This window comes from Callithrix jacchus, chromosome 20, assembly GCF_049354715.1.
Source record: "Callithrix jacchus isolate 240 chromosome 20, calJac240_pri, whole genome shotgun sequence".
NCBI lineage: Eukaryota > Metazoa > Chordata > Mammalia > Primates > Cebidae > Callithrix > Callithrix jacchus.
This window is the reverse complement of record NC_133521.1, coordinates 16,466,320-16,484,088: the sequence shown is the minus strand read 5'-3', so window position 1 is coordinate 16,484,088 and position 17,769 is coordinate 16,466,320. Positions and strand designations below refer to the sequence as shown.

The following is a 17,769-nucleotide window of genomic DNA, read 5'->3' as shown; positions in this document are numbered from 1 at the left end:
TTTGAGACAGAGTCTCGCTCTGTCGCCCAGGCTGGAGTGCAGTGGTGGGATCTTGGGTCACTGCAACCCCTGCCTCCTGGGTTCAATCGAGCCTCCTGCCTCAGCTTCCCTAGTAGCTGGGACTATAGGCATGTGTCACCATGCCTGGTTAATTTTTGTAATTTTGTAGAGATGGGGTTTCATCGTGTTGGCCATGCTGGTATTGAGCTCCTGACCTCAGGTGATCTGCCCACTTCAGCCTCCCAAAATGCTGGGATTATAGGCATGAACCATGGCGCCCGGCCCCTTCATTTCTTTTCTCTTACATTTCACACTCCATCAGTTACCAAAGTCCAACAATTTCACTTCCCACATCTCTTGTGGTCCCAGTTCTCCCCATTCCCACCACACTATCTCCATGGAACTCTTACAGTAGTTTCCTGGTTAGTCTCCCAGCCCTTCCTCCACAACTCAGCCAGTGTGACCTTAAAAAAAAATGTGAATATAAACCTGTCAGCTACTCCACCCAACCCCTCAAAGGCTTCCCAGAGCTTATTAGGATAAAGGGCTGACGGCAGCAGCCCTAGATGGGCTTCTGGCTACCTCTCTGGGTTCCAGCCTTCCTGGTCTTTCAGCTCATCGTAGATGCTCAAAAATGCTAGTATCATCTCTGGAAGGCCTAGCTCTTTGCTGGAATGTAACTCCCTCCCCTCCAGTCTTCCTACGTAACTCCTACTCCTTTCACTTCCTTAGGGAAGTCCTTGAATCCCTAGACTGAGTTGCAGACATTCCAAAGCCCCCTGTGCTTCCCCTTTTATTAACATTTACCATACTCCTAAGTCTTTGATCGCCACCTGTCTTCCCTGCTAGTCTGCAAGCAACACCAACCAGCACAAGCACCTGACATATCTATACAGTTCACAGCTTCACAGCTGTGTTCCAGGTCACAGCGATGTTTAATCAATGAGCATTTGTTGAACAAATTAGGGTTCTCTCCTGATGGTAGAGGTGGTGGCTGCAGAACTGGGGGTTTGTGGCTCATAAGTACCTACCTGATGCTCCAGCTCCAAAGCCCCCTTTTCTTGCCCCCACCAGAGCCAATAGCTGTGTGGGAAAACCATTCCAATGAAGATCAGTTCGTCTCAGGACTGCTTCAAGGAGGAATCCCAGGCTGGGCGCGGTGGCTCACACCTGTAATCCCAGAAGGCCTCCTTTGGGAGGCCAAGGCGGGTGGATCACCTGAGGTTGGGAGTTGGAGACCAGCCTGACCAACATGCAGAAACCCCATCTCTGCTAAAAATACAAAATTAGCCGGGCGTGGTGGTGCACGCCTATAATCCTATCTACTGCGGAGGCTGAAACAGGAGAATCACTTGAACCTGGGAGGTGGAGGTTGCGGTGAGCCAAGATCGTGTAATTGCACTCCAGCCTGGGCAACAAGAACAAGACTCTGTTTCAAAAAAAAAAAAAAACGCTGTGAAGTGTAAACTGGGGGCTGAGATAGTGCCCAGGGAGATGTCTGACTAAATGAGAACTGTCTGCCAAGGCAGGGGCCCAGAGGTGTAGAGGATGGCCTGAAGGTGATAGGCTAGTGGTCTAGGATTTGGGCAATCCCTTGATTTTTCTTTTTCTTTTTTTTCAGTCTTGCTCTGTCACCCAGGCTGGAATGCAGTGGCGCAATCTCAGCTCACTCCAACCTCCGCCTCCTGGGTTCATGCAATTCTCTTGCCTCAGCCTCCCAAGTAGGTGGGATTACAGGCACCTGCCACCACACCTGGCTACTTTTTTTGTATTTTTAATAGAGACAGGGTTTCACTATGTTGGCCAGGTTGGTCTCGAACTCCTGACCTCAGGTAATCTACCCCCCACTCAGCCTCCCAAAGTGCTGGGAGCTACCCCACCTGGCCTGGGAAATCACTTTAAATATCAGGTCTGTACTCAGGGAGGGCACAGGAAATTGGAGCAGAGTCACAGACCCTTTCCACCTCTGAAGTCCATCAGTAGTCCTACGGAATGCTTATCTGTGTAGAGGCTGGGACGGTTTGTCAGACTTGCTTTAACTTGTTTGCAAGCATCCAATTTCAGATTACCCTGAACTAACCATGAGCCAGAGGAGATGCTATGTGACTTTTCTTTTTTTTTTTCCCAGCTGCTTTCTCTTTGTTCTCTCATTAAGAGAGGCAGAAGAAATAACGTTAAAAAAAAAAAAAGGGGGCCGGGTGCGGTGGCTCACACCTGTAATCCTAGCACTTTGGGAGGCTGAGGTGGGTGGATCACCTGAGGTCAGGAGTTCAAGACCAGCCTGGCCATCACGGTGAAACCCCATCTTTAAAAAAAAAAAAAGGGGGCCTGCGCAGTGGCTCACGCCTATAATCCCAGCACTTTGGGAGGCCGAGGCGAATGGATCATGAGGTCAAGAGATCGAGACCATCCTGGTCAACATGGTGAAACTCCATCTCCACTAAAAATACAAAAAATTAGCTGGGCATGGTGGTGCACGCCTGTAGTCCCAGCTACTCGGGAGGCTGAGGCAGGAGAATTGCTTGAACCCAGAAGGTGGAGGTTGCGGTGAGCCGAGATCGTGCCATTGCACTCCAGTCTGGGTAACAACAGCGAAACTCCGCCTCAAAAAAAAAAAAAAAAAGGACCAGGTGCAGTGGCTCATGCCTGTAATCCCAGCACCAGCACTTTGGGAGGCCCAGACTGGTAAATCACCTGAGGTCAGGAGTTCAGGACTAGCCTGGGCAACATGGTGAAACATCATCTGTACTATACAAAAATTAGCCAGTCATGGTGGCAGGCGCCTGTAATCCCAGTTACTTGGGAGGCTGAGGCAGGAGAATTGCTTGAACCTAAGAGGCAGAGGTTGCAGTGACCTGAGGTCGCACCATTGCATTCCAGCCTGGGCAACAAGAGGAAACTCCATTTCAAAACAAACAAACGCCAGAAGTTTTCTACATAGTCTTAGGACAAAAGTGCCCACTGAGGAAAGAATCTAAGAATTCAAATGTAAACTTTCCTGGAAAACACCACGCACAGAACAGTATTTTCTGAGCCTATCTCACTAACTTGTAACACCCTGTCAGACTATGCACTTCTCCTTGAGGTGTGGAAAACATCTGATCATGAAAAGTTCACTGAACATTACATTTGGGATGTTGGAGGGTACTTGTCAGGGGGGTTTCCAAACTATGGCCTAGAGTAGGGGTGTCCAAATCTTTTGGCTTCCCTGGGCCACAATGGAAGAAGAAAAATTGTCTTGGGCCATACATAAAATACACCAAAACTAGAGTGCAGTGACACAGTCTCAGCTCACTGCAATCTCGATCTTGTAGGCTCAAGGGAGTCTCCTGTCTCAGCCTCCCAAGTGTTAAAATGTGTGCTCTGAATGAAGAGACCCCCCAAACAGGCTTTGTGTGAGCAACATGGCTGTTTATTCACCTGGGTGCAGGTGGGCTGAGGTTGAAAATGGCATTAGCAAAGAGCAGTGGGATAGGAGTTGGTTTTATAGGTTTGGGGTAGACAGTGGAAAGTTACAGTTTAGGGCGGTTTTTTGCAAGCTGGGAGGGGGTCATAGGGTGTGGAGTCACAAGGTTGACCAAGGTCAGTTACAAAGTCCAATTGCCTTATCAAGTAGGGTGAGAATAAGGAACAATAGAGAATGTCTCAAAGTTAAGTAGAGGTCGCAGGGGTTGATCATTTCTTTCTCTTTTCATGGTCTTTCAGTTACTTTAGATTTTCAGGAACTCATCTGGAGTGTCCCTGCGGGTCACAGAAGTTAATGTGGTGTCCATGGCACCGTCAGTCAGCCTAAAAGACCTTTACACTAAGTAGCCGGGATTACAGGCATTCACTATCACCCCTGGCTAATTTTTTATTTTTAGTAGAGATGGGGTTTCTCCATGTTGGTCAGGCTGGTCTCAAACTCCCGCCCTTAGGTGATCCATCTGCCTTGGCCTCCCAAAGTGCTGGGATTACAGGAGTGAGTCACCAGGCCTGGCCAATCTTACCATGTTTCAGGACAGTTCTCAAATTTGTTTTTGGCCACATTCAAAGTTCTTCTGGGCCACATTCGGCCTGTGGGCTGTGCGTTGGACAAGCTTAGCTCAGAGTGTGGTGGCTAGGAATGTGGACCCTGAAGTCAGATAGCTTGGGTTCCTACCTTTGCTCTGTCACTGACTAGGTATGTGACCTGGGGCAAGCTACTCAACCTCTCTAAGCCCCAGTTTTATGATCTGTAAAAACGGTAAATAGTGGCTGGGCGCGGTGGCTCACGCATGTAATCCCAGCACTTTGGGAGGCCAAGGTGGGTGGATCACGAGGTCAAGAGATCAAGACCATCCTGGTCAACATGGTGAAACCCCGTCTCTACTAAAAATACAAAAAATTAGCTGGGCATGGTGGCGCGTGCCTGTAATCCCAGCTACTTGGGAGGCTGAGGCAGGATAATTGCCTGAACCCAGGAGGCAGAGGTTACGATGAGCCGATCACGCCATTGCACTCCAGCCTGGGTAACAAGAGTGAAACTCCCTCTCAAAAAAAAAAAGGTAAACAGTAACTTGTTTCTTACTTCACTGGGTCTTGAGGTGTGGATGAAACAAAGTATGTAAAATTGTACTTTTTAAAAAGATTGATTGATTTAGAAAAACAAAAACACATGCACATATATGAATTTCAGGATCCCACAGTGAGTCCCTGGCTTCCTAGGAGTCCACACTAATACTTGCCCAATATATTCACAAAGAGGAAAAACAGGCCGGTGGCGGTGGCTCACTCCTGTAATCCTAGCACTTTGGGAGACCGAGGTGGGTGGATCACCTGAGGCCAAGAGTTCAAGACCAGCCTGACCATGATGGTGAAACCCCATCTTTTAAAAAAAAAAAAGAGGAAAAACAAGGGCCAGAGAGAGGAAGTGACTTAACCAAGATCACAGAGAAATTTAGTGGCATAGACTGGTTAGGATTTAGGTTTCTGAATTTCATTCATTCATTGTTTTTTTTTAATAGAGAACCCACAGTTCAGTTTTATTCAGAGCAAAGAAAAAAGAAACTTTCAATCATACTAGAAGAAACTCAGCCATGGATTTGGAATCTGTACTGAAACTACACATGCAATGAGGACAATATTCTGCTAAAATAATTGACTTGCTGCTGCATTTGTCTACTGTTTGTCTAATTTTTTTTTTTAAGATGGGGTTTCACCATGATGGCCAGGCTGGTCTTGAACTTCTGACCTCGTGATCCAACCACCTTAGCCTCTCAAAGTGCTGGGATTACAGGCCTGAGCCACCTCGCCCAGCCTATATTTTTTATTTTACTTCAAGTTCTGGGATATAAGTGCAGAATGTATACGTTTGTTCCATAAGTATACATGTGCCATGGTAGTTTGCTGCCCCTATCAACCTATCATCTTGGTTTTAAGCCCCGAATGTATTAGCTATTTGTTCTAATGCTCTCCCTCTCCTTGCCCTCCACCCCTGACTGCCCCAGTGTGTAATGTTCCCCTCCCTGTGCCCAAGTGTTCTCATTGTTCAGTTCCCACTTAAGAGTGAGAACATGTGGTGTTTGATTTTCTGTTCCTATGTTAGTTTGCTGAGGATGATGGCTTCCAGCTTCATCCATGTCCCTGCAAAGGACATGATCTTATTTATTTTTTATGGCTGCAGGTATCTGAATTTCTCAGTGGATTTTTTGCAGTATGCCTTTCTGGACATCTTCTGAGGGTAGAGCTACCAATGTCCTACTAAAGTTTGAGTGCCCCAGGAATCAGAGGGATTAGAGCAAGATAAAATAAAGCTGAATTGCCTTTCCCTACTTCAGCCTGTCTTTGTCAGGAAAGTGGTTTGAAGCATGGCAATGGTAATGGGCTGGATTTAGAGTTAGGCTGTCAGTGGGCAGCTCTGAATAAGACAGAGAATCCTAAGGTAGTCAAAACTACTGTAAATCAAAGTTCCTGACTAACCAAAAAAATGACAGAGAAAAACAGAAATGTGAAATAATAAGACCTCATATTTATTGCATTCTTATTTATTTATTTATTTTTGGAGACAAGGTCTCAATTCTGTTGCCCAGACTGGAGTGTACTGGTGCAGTCACGGCTCCCTGTATCCTTGACCTTCTGGCCTCAAGGGATCCTCCCATCTCAGTCTCCTGAGTACTTGAGACTAAAAGTGTGCACCACTATGCACACTAAATTTTTCTTTTTCTCTTCTGTAGAATCGGTATTCTTGCTGCATTTCCCAGGATGATCTGTAACTCCTGGGCTCAAGCAGTCCTCCTACCTTGGCCTCCCAAAGTGCTGGGATTACAGGTGTGAGCCAACATGCCCAAAGTCACCTTGAAACATATTATAATATAGTTTGAATGTATCTCACCTTTCTATTTTTTTTTTTAATAGAGATGGGGGCCGGACGAGGTGGCTCACGCCTGTAATCCCAGCACTTTGGGAGGCCGAGGCGGGTGGATCACGAGGTCAAGAGATCAAGACCATCCTGGTCAACAAGGTGAAACCCTGTCTCTACTAAAAATACAAAAATTAGCTGGGCATGGTGGCGCGTGCCTGTAATCCCAGCTACTTGGGAGGCTGAGGCAGGAGAATTGCTTGAATCCAGAAGGCGGAGGTTGTTGTCAGCCAAGATCGCGCCATTGCACTCCAGTCTGGGTAACAACAGCGAAACTCTGTCTCAAAAAAAAAAAAATAAATAGAGATGGGGTTTCAGCATGTTGGCCAGGATGGTCTTGATCTCTTGACCTCATGATCCACCCACCTCAGCCTCCTAAAGTGCTAGCATTACAGGTGTCAGCCACTGCGCCTGGCCTCTCACCTTTCTTCCAAGCACCTTGAAACATATTATAATTTGCACATATCTCGAAGCCTCAAAATTCTTTGTCTTCTATGTATTTTTTGCTCTCCTCTCTAACCTAATTAAATAAGGCTTTTGTTTCCCAGCACTTACATTTCCCTCTCTGGGCTATTTTGGGAAACAGTGAAAGAGTTTTGTAAAATTCTTCCAGAGCCTGGGATGCAGTTAACTAGGGAGAAGTGAAGAACTGGAAGACTGCTAAGGAAAGAGGCCAGGAAAGTAATTAACAGCTGGCTAAAATATCCTGTTCCTAAATATAGTGTGTTGCTGAGTTATAAGGTGATTCAGTGAATCCTTTGTGAAGGTGTCTAGTAAAGTAGTTTGCCTGGGCTTGATTTCCAATGTCTTTTGTGTTTTTTTTTTTTTTTTTTGAGACAGAGTTTCGCTTTTGTTACCCAGACTGGAGTGCAATGGCACGATCTCGGCTCACTGCAACCTCTGCCTCCTGGGTTCAAGCAATTCTCCTGGCTCAGCCTCCCGAGTAGCTGGAACTACAGGCACTCACCACCATGCCCAGCTAATTTTTGTATTTTTAGTAGAGACGGGGTTGCATCTTGTTGACCAGGATGGTCTTGATCTCTTGACCTCATGATCCACCCGCCTCAGCCTCCCAAATTGCTGGGATTATAGGCTATTCAAAGGTGTATCAAGTGATCTACAGTATCCCTTCCAGTTTGTAAATATTCTGTGAGTCTTTCAGCTTTTCCGTAGGGATAGAAGCCACCCGGGATTCTGACAGATGGTTGAAGGACTTTGATCTCTAGGCCGTTGTGCAAATCTTCCAGGTACCTAGCTCAGGCTCCAAGACAAGTCAAATCCTAGAAGTGGTGTTGTAGCTGCAGGACAGGAGTTGGCAGTGGGCACAAAGGTCTCCTGAAGCAGTCTCAGTTTAAAGCAGCAAACCACTTTCCTGGCAAAGACAGGTTGAAGTTTGATTCCACATCCTAAAGCAAAAAAAAAAAAAAAAAAAAAAAAGACAGGCTGAAGTAGGGAAAGGCAATTCAGCTTTATTTTATCTTATCTTTATTTTTGGAGATCTGTGTTTGAGACCAGAACTAGTTTTAGAATTACAGAGTTGACCTTAGATAGCTGACCTCTACGGTATCACCTTCTGTCTCTTTTTTTCCCCCTTCTGTCTCTTAAAAAAAAAAAAAAATCTTAGGGTAGGGTGTGGTGGTTCACACCCGTAATCTCAGCATTTTGGGAGGCCTAGGTGTGGGAATCACTTGGGGCCAGGAGTTGGAGACCAGATGAGATCCCATCTCTACAAAAAAAGTTTTTAATTCATTTAAAAAATTATTTAAAATTATACAAATAATACATAGATACATCCTCTTTGTAAAAAGTTCAAACAGTGCCTGGGTGTGGTGACCCCCTGTAATCCCAGTACTTTGGGAGGCCAAGGCGGGTGGATCACTTGAGGTTAGGAGTTCGAGACTAGCCTGGCCAACATAGTGAAACCTCATCTTTATTAAAAATACAAAAATAAGCTGGGCATGGTGGCAGGCACCTGTAATCCCAGCTACTTAGGAAGCTGAGGCAGGAGAATCATTTGAACTCCGAAGGCAGAGGTTGTAGTGAGCCAAGATGGTGCCATTGCACTATAGCCTGGGCAACAAGAGCAAAACTCCATTTCAAAAAGAAAAGAAAAGAAGTATTTTTAGGATATTATGCTCAGTAAAATAGGCCAGTCACAAAAGGACAAATACTGCAGGATGCCACTTATATGAGGTATCTAAAGTAACCAAACTCAGAAACATAAAGAAGAATGGTGATTGCCAAGGACTAGGGGGAGGGGGAAATGGAAAGTGTTAACAGATATAGTTCCAGTTTTGCAGGATGAAAAAACTCTAGATTTGTTGTACAACAATGTATGTATATGTTAACACTACCGTACTCTACACTTAAAAATGATTGGACTGGGCACAGTGGCTCACACCTGTAATCTCAGCATTTTGGGAGGCCGAGGTGGGTGGATTTCAAGGTCAAGAGTTCGAGACCTGGCCATTATGGTGAAATCCCGTCTCTACTAAAAACTGAAAAATTAGCCAGGCATAGTGGCGCTCGCCTGTAGTCCCAGCTACTCCGGAGTATGAGGTAGAAGAATTGCTTGAACCCGGGAGGTAGAGGTTGCAGAGATCGTGCCACTGCACTGCAGCCTGGGTGACAGAGCGAGATTTAGTCTCAAAAAAAAAAAAAAAGGTTCAGATGCTAAATTTCATGTTTTTTTTTTTTTGAGACGGAGTTTCGCTCTTGTTACCCAGGCTGGATGGAGTGCAATGGTGCAATCTCGGCTCACTGCAACCTCCGCCTCCTGGGTTCAGGGAATTCTCCTGCCTCAGCCTCCTGAGTAGCTGGAATTACAGGCAGGCACCATCATGCCCAGCTAATTTTTTGTATTTTTAGTAGAGACGGGGTTTCACCATGTTGACCAGGATGGTCTCGATCTCTTGACCTTGTGAACCACCCGCCTCGGCCTCCCAAAGTGCTGGGATTACAGGCGTGAGTCACTGCGCCCGGCAAATTTCATGTTTTTTACCATCATTTTTTTTTTTTTTTCAGTATATATTTTTTTTTTTTCAGTATTTTTTTTGGCACAAGAGGTAATATGAGACAGATGGCCAGGCGATCACCTGCTAAGCCTAGCCTGAGAGCAGGGGTGAGCAGGGGATAGGTTTTAATTTCAAAAGGTAATAGAGTTAACCAGTCAACACTTCCTTCCAGTCCTTTCTCTTTTGGGTACAGGTGAGCATAAAATCTTACCAATTATCATAGTTAACAAACAAACCATAGCAAAATATGTCTCTATGCTTTTCCACTTGAGAGCAAAGGACATGGGTATCCTTTCTTAGACGGCTCCTAGGACTTAAGCCAGGAAGAACACTTGTGTTTCCTTCAATAGGCAGAATTAAAAGAGAAAATTCCCTTGACGAAAGCGAAGCAAGCGAGGACCAGGTGGCCACCTGTGTGACTACATCCCCCAGCATGTACTGCTCCTTCTAGGGCGCAGCCAGTGACGGAAGAAGACGCGGTACTTCTCCGATGAGAACAGGGTAGGGAAGCGCGACTACATATCCCAGGATGCAAGGCGCCCCAACTCTAGTCACTATCTGACTTGCTTTCTGGCTGGTGTTCCCCGCCAAAGGGACACTAGGGGGGCGGAATGTTTCGGTTGGTACTCCCCGAAGTCTACTGGACTGTGACATTTCGAAAGAGAAAGGAAAGTGGAGGAAGGCTGTTTCACTGTAACTCAAAGTAGTTCCTGCACAAAGTGGCGAGGAGCTATGGGTCCTTTCCATAATTTATTGTTCCTCAAAGGCAATGCCAAGCGCCACTGGTCGCAGCCCTCCAGGGCAGGTAGGAAGTCCATGAAGCCCCAAATCGAAGTTATCAGCGTCTCTCTATTGGCCCTCGCCTCGAGCGCAGGCGCGAGGGCTCCGACTCAGGTCCCCTGGGCCTGGTGAGCGGCAATTGGCTACAGTCCACGAAGTAGAAGTCTGGATTGGTAGTTGCTAGCAAAAGCCTGGTTTCTTCCTCGACTTCTGCAAGTGATAGAGTGTGATTGGTTTAAATCCGCGGGTAGCTGTCGGTGATTGGGCGGGAGCCACAGGCGGGGCGCGGCCATTGGCTGGCGCTGGGACCATCCCTCCTCGGGCGGGCAGCGAATGATGAAATGGGAACGGGGAGGGGAAAGGCCGCGACGTGAGCGCGCGACCTCCGGCGCCATTTTGTCGAGAAACAAGCGGAGTTAACCGAAGAGGGGGTTGAGGAGAGCTGGAGTCGGGGACCCAGGAGTTTCCTGTGTTCAGCGCTGCTGGAGCCGTCTGAGGTGAGGCGGGCTGGCGTCAGGGCCTGGGGTACGGTGGCGGTGTTAGCTTGGGGACGCCAGTGCCAGTGGGAGGAGGAACAGGGGTGCACCTGGGGCCACTGGAAGCGTTTCCCGGAGCTCCGGGGAGTGAGAGGCAGCCGGGACGGGCAAGTGGGGCGAGGCGGGAGACGGCTCTCGGAGGCTTCGCGCTCTGAAGATGAGGCCAGCGAGAAGGCTCTAGGAAGCGGAGGGTAGAGCGCGGGATGAGACCCGGGGTGGCCTCTGTCCCGGGCCTGGAGGCTCAGGGGGCGGCAGTGGCGGCAGTTGGTGTCGCTGGGCCTGGCTTCGCGCGGGTTGCATCCTCCTGAAACCCCCCCACGACCTCCTCAACTACTCTTTCTCACTCTGCACCCGGATGGGTGCAGTGGGCATCGGCTCCCGAGGCCTAGCGCTTCGGATGGGGGGAACGGTGTTTGGAGTTTTTGCACGTTTCCAGTTTTTCTCAGTGTGCTCGGAGCTGCCACTCTTCCCCCTCTTACGCCCCCTGCACATTGTCAAAGCCCCCCATGTTTCGGGTGTCCCCGGATGGGAAGGGCGGGCGGGAGCGAGCACTTCCTTATTACTTGCCACAGGTTTTGTTCCACTAGCGCGCCCGGGCGCTCACACTTTCTTTGAAGTCGGCCCCCACCTGCTCGGTCCGGTGTCTGCAATAGTGGCGGTCCTGTTCACCCAAGACAAGTGTCCCGCTAGTGAGCTGAGCACTCATAGGCCTGAAGGCTGACGAGAGATCCTCTGCAGGTCTTGTAGAGGTACTTAAGGCCAAAGACAAATAATACTTTTTTCAGTACCACCCTCTGCAGAATTCACCCAACAGGGCTCACAGATACTAACTCCGCAAGGAGTAAACTTTGTAGATGAAAAAAGAATGCTTGATATCTGTGCATTTGAAAATGTTATATTTAAAATAAACTTTATGACAAACTTTTCCCCTAAAGTTAAATGTCACGTTTCTTAGGACTGTAATAAATTAAAGGCAGTTTTCTTCCTGAAAACTGAGTAACAATAGTTAATCTCCCTGCCTGTTCCTCGACAATTTGATCGCCTGTGACTACTTGGATTTTTTTTTTAAGTGTATAATTGAGTAAATACAAGTAAACTTTTTGAAAAAAATGCTGAGCGTTTTCCTTATGACAGTCCCTTTGATAGGAATAGGGAATACATGGATTAAGAAACTGAGGGAGGGCAAGTAAAATATTAGGAAGAAGATCAAACAGATTAAGAACAAATTTTCTTTTTCTTTTTTTCGAGACGGAGTTTCGCTGTTGTTACCCAGACTGGAGTGCAATGGCACGATCTTGGCTCACCGCAACCTCCACCTTCTGGGTTCGAGCAATTCTCCTGCCGCAGCCTCTCGAGTAGCTGGGACTACAGGCGTGCACCACCATGCCCAGCTAATTTTTGTATTTTTAGTAGAGACAGGGTTTCACCTTGTTGACCAGGATAGTCTTGATCTCTTGACCTCGTGATCCACCCGTCTTGGCCTCCCAAAGTGCTGGGATTATAGGCGTGAGCCACCGCGCCCGGCCTCAAATTTTATTTTTCTAGAGGTACTTGGATTTAATAGTTAAGTGGTCTGTGGTCCAGGTTTGTATTCCTACCCAACAGAGGATTTTAGCTATTAAGAAGGTAGGTTGTAACAGTTTAAATAATTACGTTTTAGGACACTGCGAATTGTTACCTTGTCTAAGGAGAAAACACATTGATGATACATGGTTTTAGGTGGCTAGCTGTGCTTTGACTGAAATGATGACATGTTGATAAAACTTGTTTGGAGAGTTGGTCCCTTTTCAACAAATATGGGTCTTCTGAGTCTTAGTGGAAATAAGTCTAGAATTGATTGGGTGCTGTGGCTCATGCCTGTAATCCCAGCACTTTGGGAGGATGAGGTGGGTGGATCACCTGAGGTCAGGAGGTCGAGACCAGCCTGGCCAACATGGTGAAACTTCATCTCTACTAAAAATACAAAAACTGGCCAGGCGCAGTGGCTCACGCCTATAATCCCAGCACTTTGGGAGGCCAAGACGGGTGGATCACGAGGTCAAGAGATCGAGACCATCTTGGTCAACGAGGTGAAACCCTGTCTCTACTAAAAATACAAAAATTAGCTGGGCATGGTGGTGCACACCTGTAGTCCCAGCTACTAGGGAGGCTGAGGCAGGAGAATTGTTTGAACCCAGAAGGTGGAGGTTGCGGTGAGCCAAGATCGTGCCGTTGCACTCCAGTCTGGGTAACAACAGTGAAATTCTGTCTAACAAAAAAAAAAAAAAAAAAAAAAAAAAAAAGATCAAGACCATCCTGGTCAACATGGTGAAACCCCGTCTCCACTAAAAATACAAAAATTAGCTGGGCATGGTGGCGCATGCCTGTAGTCCCAGTTACTCGGGAGGCTGAGGCAGGAGAATTGCTTGAACCCAGGAGACAGAGGTTGCAGTGAGCTGAGATCGTGCCATTGCACTCCAGCCTGGGTAACGAGCAAAACTCTGTCTCAAAAAAAGAAAAAAGGAAAAAAAAAAATACAAAAATTACCTGGGTGTGGTGGCAGGCACCAGGAGGTTGAGGCAGGAGAATTGCTTCAACCCCAGAGGTGGAGGTTGTGGCCAGCTGAGATTGCACCACTGTACTCCAGTCTGGGTGTAAGAGTGAGACTCCGTCGTCCCCCCCCCCCCCCGCCAAAAAAAAAAAGGCTGGACGTGATGGCTCACACCTATAATCTCAGCACTTTGGGAGGTCGAGGCAGGCTTATCACCTGAGGTCAGGAGTTCAGGACTAGCCTGACCAACATGGTGAAACCTTTTCTTGGGGGAAAAAAAAAAAGAAAACCGGGAGCTGTGGCTCACGCCTATAATCCCAGCACTTTGGGAGGCCGAGGCAGGCTTATCACCTGAGGTCAGGAGTTCAAGACTAGCCTGACCAACATGGTGAAACCCTTTCTTGGGGAAAAAAAAAAAGAAAACCGGGAGCTGTGGCTCACGCCTATAATCCCAGCATTTTGGGAGGGGTGGGGGTGGGGAAGGATCAAGAGGTCAAGACCATCCTAGCCAACAGGGTGAGATCCCCCTCTGCTAAAAATACAAAAATTAGCTGGGCATGGTGGCTATACTCCTGTTCCTGTAGTCCCAGCTACTCTGGAGGCTGAGGCAGGAGAATCGCTTGAACCGGGGAGATGGAGGTTGCAGTGAGCCAAGATTGCGCTACTGCACTCCAGCCTGGTGACAGAGGGAGACTCCCGTTTCAAAAAAAAAAAAAAGACTAGAATCAAGGCACAAAGACATACCTATTTGTAACTGAAAGTATTTCCTTTTCTTACCTAAGATTGTAATCTTAGAAGTTTTAAGGTAGGGTTTTATGGCATTACGGTGAAAAGGAATTGAAGTACATTCTTCTTGGTTCCCAGCTTACCACCCTGGTTTCATTTTCTTTTTTTTCTAGTTTCTGAATTTCTCCTGGGGGTTTACAGCCTGGTCTCTTTAACATGGATGCTGTCAGGCTAAGTAATATGACATCCTTTTTTTTTTAATTTTTAATTTTTTTTTTCTTTTTTAAGAGGGGTTTCACCATGTTGGTCAAGCTGGTCTTGAACTCCCGACCTCAGGTGATCCGCCCGCCTTGGCCTCCAAAGTGCTTGGATTACAGGGGTGAGCCACAATGCCCGGCCTAATATGACATCCTTATTTGGAGTCAAGTCATTAAAAAAAAAACCTGTAAGGCCGGGCGTGGTGACTGGAGCCTGTAATCCAAGCACTTTGGAGGCCAAGGTGGGCGGATCACCTTAGGTGGGAGTTCAAGACCAACCTGACCAACATGGTGAAACCCCATCTTAAAAAAAAAAAAATTGTAAAAACAAATGTTTGTTATCTTTTCAAAACATACTTCTTTATTTTTTATTTTTGAGACAGTTTCGCTCTTGTTACCCAGGCTGGAGTGCAATGGTGTGATCTCGGCTCACCGCAACCTCCGCCTCCTGGGTTCAGGCAATTCTTCTGCCTCAGCCTCCTGAGTAGCTGGGATTACAGGCACATGCCACCATGCCCAGCTAATTTTTTGTATTTTTAGGAGAGACGGGGTTTCACCATGTTGACCAGGGTGGTCTCGGTCTCTTGACCTCGTGACCCACCCGCCTTGGCCTCCCAAAGTGCTGGGATTACAGGCTTGAGCCATCGCGCCCGGCTGTCCACAATAATTCTAATCGAGTGCTGTCATATTTTGAGACTGTAATTTTTTGTCCTGGGCAAGTGGCTCAGGCCTGTATCCTACCTCTTTGGGAAGATGAGGGAGGAGGATGCTTGAGAATAGGAGTTAGAGACCAACCTGGGCAACATAGTGAGACCCTGTTTTTACAAAACAGAGAACTAGATTTAAAATTAATTTTTTGTAAAATATTTGTTACCAATATATTGTTGCAAATTAACAAAAATAGTAGTCTGCCATTTTGAAATGCCATATTTTGTGAACTTGGTATAACTTTTTGTTTGTGTTGAGACGTTCTGTTGCCCAGGCTGGAGTGCAATGGTGTGATCCTGGCTCACTGCGACCCCTTCTCCCGGGTTCAAGTGATTCTCCTGCCTCAGACTCCCAAGTAGCTGGATTACAGGTGTCTGCCACCATGGCCAGATAGTTTTTGTATTTTAAGTAGAGAAGAGGGTTCATCATGTTGGCTAGGCAGGTCTCGAACTCCTGACCTCAAGTCATCTGCCCGCCACCTCCCACAGTGCTGGGATTACAGGCATGAGCCGCAGTGCCAAGCCTGAACTTGGTATATAGTTTTATGAAAAAAAGTCTATGTAGTTATATATATTAGCTGAGGCATTTCTTTAATGACCCTCTGACCAACCTAAACTTCCTGCTGTGAAGTTTCAAAATGGCAGGCATCCCATTGAGTGACTGTGTTTACAAGAATCTAGCAATTCCTTTTCTGTTTGCTCACAATTTTAAAGATGAATATTTGGAAGTTAAAAGGGGCTCAAAACCTTCTCCCCTCTGCCCAGTGTATGGCTTTTTTTTTTTTGAGACAGGGTTTCACAACTCCTAGGCTGGAGTTCAGTGGCACAATCACTGCTCACTGCAGCCTTGATTTTCTGGTTTCAGATGATTCTCCCACCTTAGCCCCTTGAGTAGCTAGGATTACAGGTGCTTGCTACCATGCCTGTCTAATTTTGTTTGTTTTTGTTTTTATGGAGTCTTCCTCTGTTGCCCAGGCTGGAATGCAGTGGCGTGATCTTGGCTCACCACAACCTCTGCCTCCTGTGTAGCTGGGATTACCTGCTGGCACCACCACGCCTGGCTGAATTTTGTATTTTTAGTAGAGATGGGGTTTCACAATGTCAGGCTGGTCTCAAAACTGCTGGCCTTGTGTTCTGCCTGCCTCAGCCTCCCAAAGTGTTGGGATTATAGGTGTGAGCCACTGTGCCCAGCCTTTTTTTTTTTTGGTGAAGGAGTTTCCCTCATTGCCCAGCTGGAGTGCATTGCCACAATCTCTGCTCTCTGCAACCTCCGCTCCTGGGTTCAAGCAGTTCTCCTGCCTCAGCCTCTTAAGTAGCTGAGATTATAGGCATATTCCACCATGCCATTCTAAGTTTTGTATTTAGTAGAGTCAGAGTTTCACCATGTTGGTTAGGCTGGTCTCAGACTCCTGACCTCAGGTGAGCCACCTGCCTCTGCCTCCCAAAGTGCTGGGATTACAGGTGTGCATTGCACTTAGCCTGTATTTTTAGTAGAGCTGGGGTTTTACCATGTTGGCCAGTCTGGTCTCGAACTCCTGACCTGAAGTGATCTACCTGCCTTGGCCTCCCAAAGTTCTGGGATTACAGATGTAAGCCACCATGCCCAACCTAATTTTTGTATTTTTTTATAGAGACGAGGCTTCATCGTGTTTCCCAGGCTGGTTGAACGACCAAGGCCTCCCAAAGTGCTATGATTACAGGTGTGAGCCACCATACTGTCCTATGATAGTTTTTTTTTTATTAATTACTTTTTTTTCCTTCAATATTTGCAGTGAAGTTTTTTTTTTCTTTTCTTTTTGGTGAGGTGGGAGGTGGCGGGCAGATGACTTGAGGTCAGGAGTCTTGCTCTGTCATCCAAGCTGGAGTGCAGTGGCACAATCTTGGCTTGCTGCAACCTCTACCTCCTGGATTCAAGCCATTCTCCTGCCTCAGCCTCCCCATTAGCTAGGATTACAGGTGGATACCACCATGCCCAGCTAATTTTTGCATTTTCAGTAGAGTCAGGGTTTCAGCATGTTGGCCAGGCTGGTCTAGAACTCGTGATGGTGATCCACCTGCCTCAGCCTTCCAAAGTGCTGGGATTACAGGATGAGAGCCACTGTGGCCTGGTGTTTTTTGTTTGTTTGTTTTTAAAGTGTATTTTTCACTTAAATTTGCAAGAATGTTACAAAGCAAATAAAACATTGTTCCTTGGAAAGCATAGTTTGAGAAGGCAGTAATTAGAGGTATAGACTTAATATGTTGAGATTTAAGGAAACATAGTGTATACATTTAAGAAATGTGTTTATATCTTTAATTCTGGAAAACACAGCATTAACCTCCAGGATACCTTATGGTTAACTGTTACAGTTGATACAGGGAAATTTCCTAAAAGTTGAATGCGATGTTCAAGTGTGTAGGAGAACTTTTTGTTGTTTCTGAGAATATAGAAATAAAGTTTTTCTTCCAATATATTCTCACAACAGGACATGTGTGGGTTTTTCCCCTAGACATCAAGCAAGCTCTTCAGCAATGGACACCACATGGGTATCTTCTAATTCACCTCAGATCCCATGGGTTGAAGGCTCAAGTCCCATAGACAGCCCCCAACTTCCAATGCTAATCTCAAGTCCCAGGTGGTTTTACCTGTGTTTCTGACAAACGGGTCATAAATTGAGGTTCCTACAACCCCATTCTTTTTTTTTCTTTTTGAGATGGAGTTTTGTACTTGTTGCCCAGTCTGGAGTACAGTGGCACAATCTTGGCTCACCGAAACCTCCACCTCCAAGGTTAAAGCTATTCTCCTGCCTCGGCCTACCAAGTATCTGGGATTACAGGAATGTGCCACTGGATGCCCGGCT

General features: G+C 46.7%; 1 protein-coding gene across 33 annotated transcripts in view; it reads left to right on the top strand.

The window, feature by feature from the left end:
* Positions 1-10,571: 10,571 nt before the first annotated feature.
* Positions 10,572-17,769, top strand: part of CNOT1 (CCR4-NOT transcription complex subunit 1) — a 91,671-nt gene continuing 84,473 nt past the window's right edge. For all 33 annotated transcript variants that reach the window (XM_078358367.1, XM_078358360.1, XM_078358363.1 and 30 more), the window contains exon 1: positions 10,572-10,670. The gene's annotated coding sequence lies outside the window, so the exon portion shown is untranslated. The remainder of the gene's footprint in view (positions 10,671-17,769) is intronic.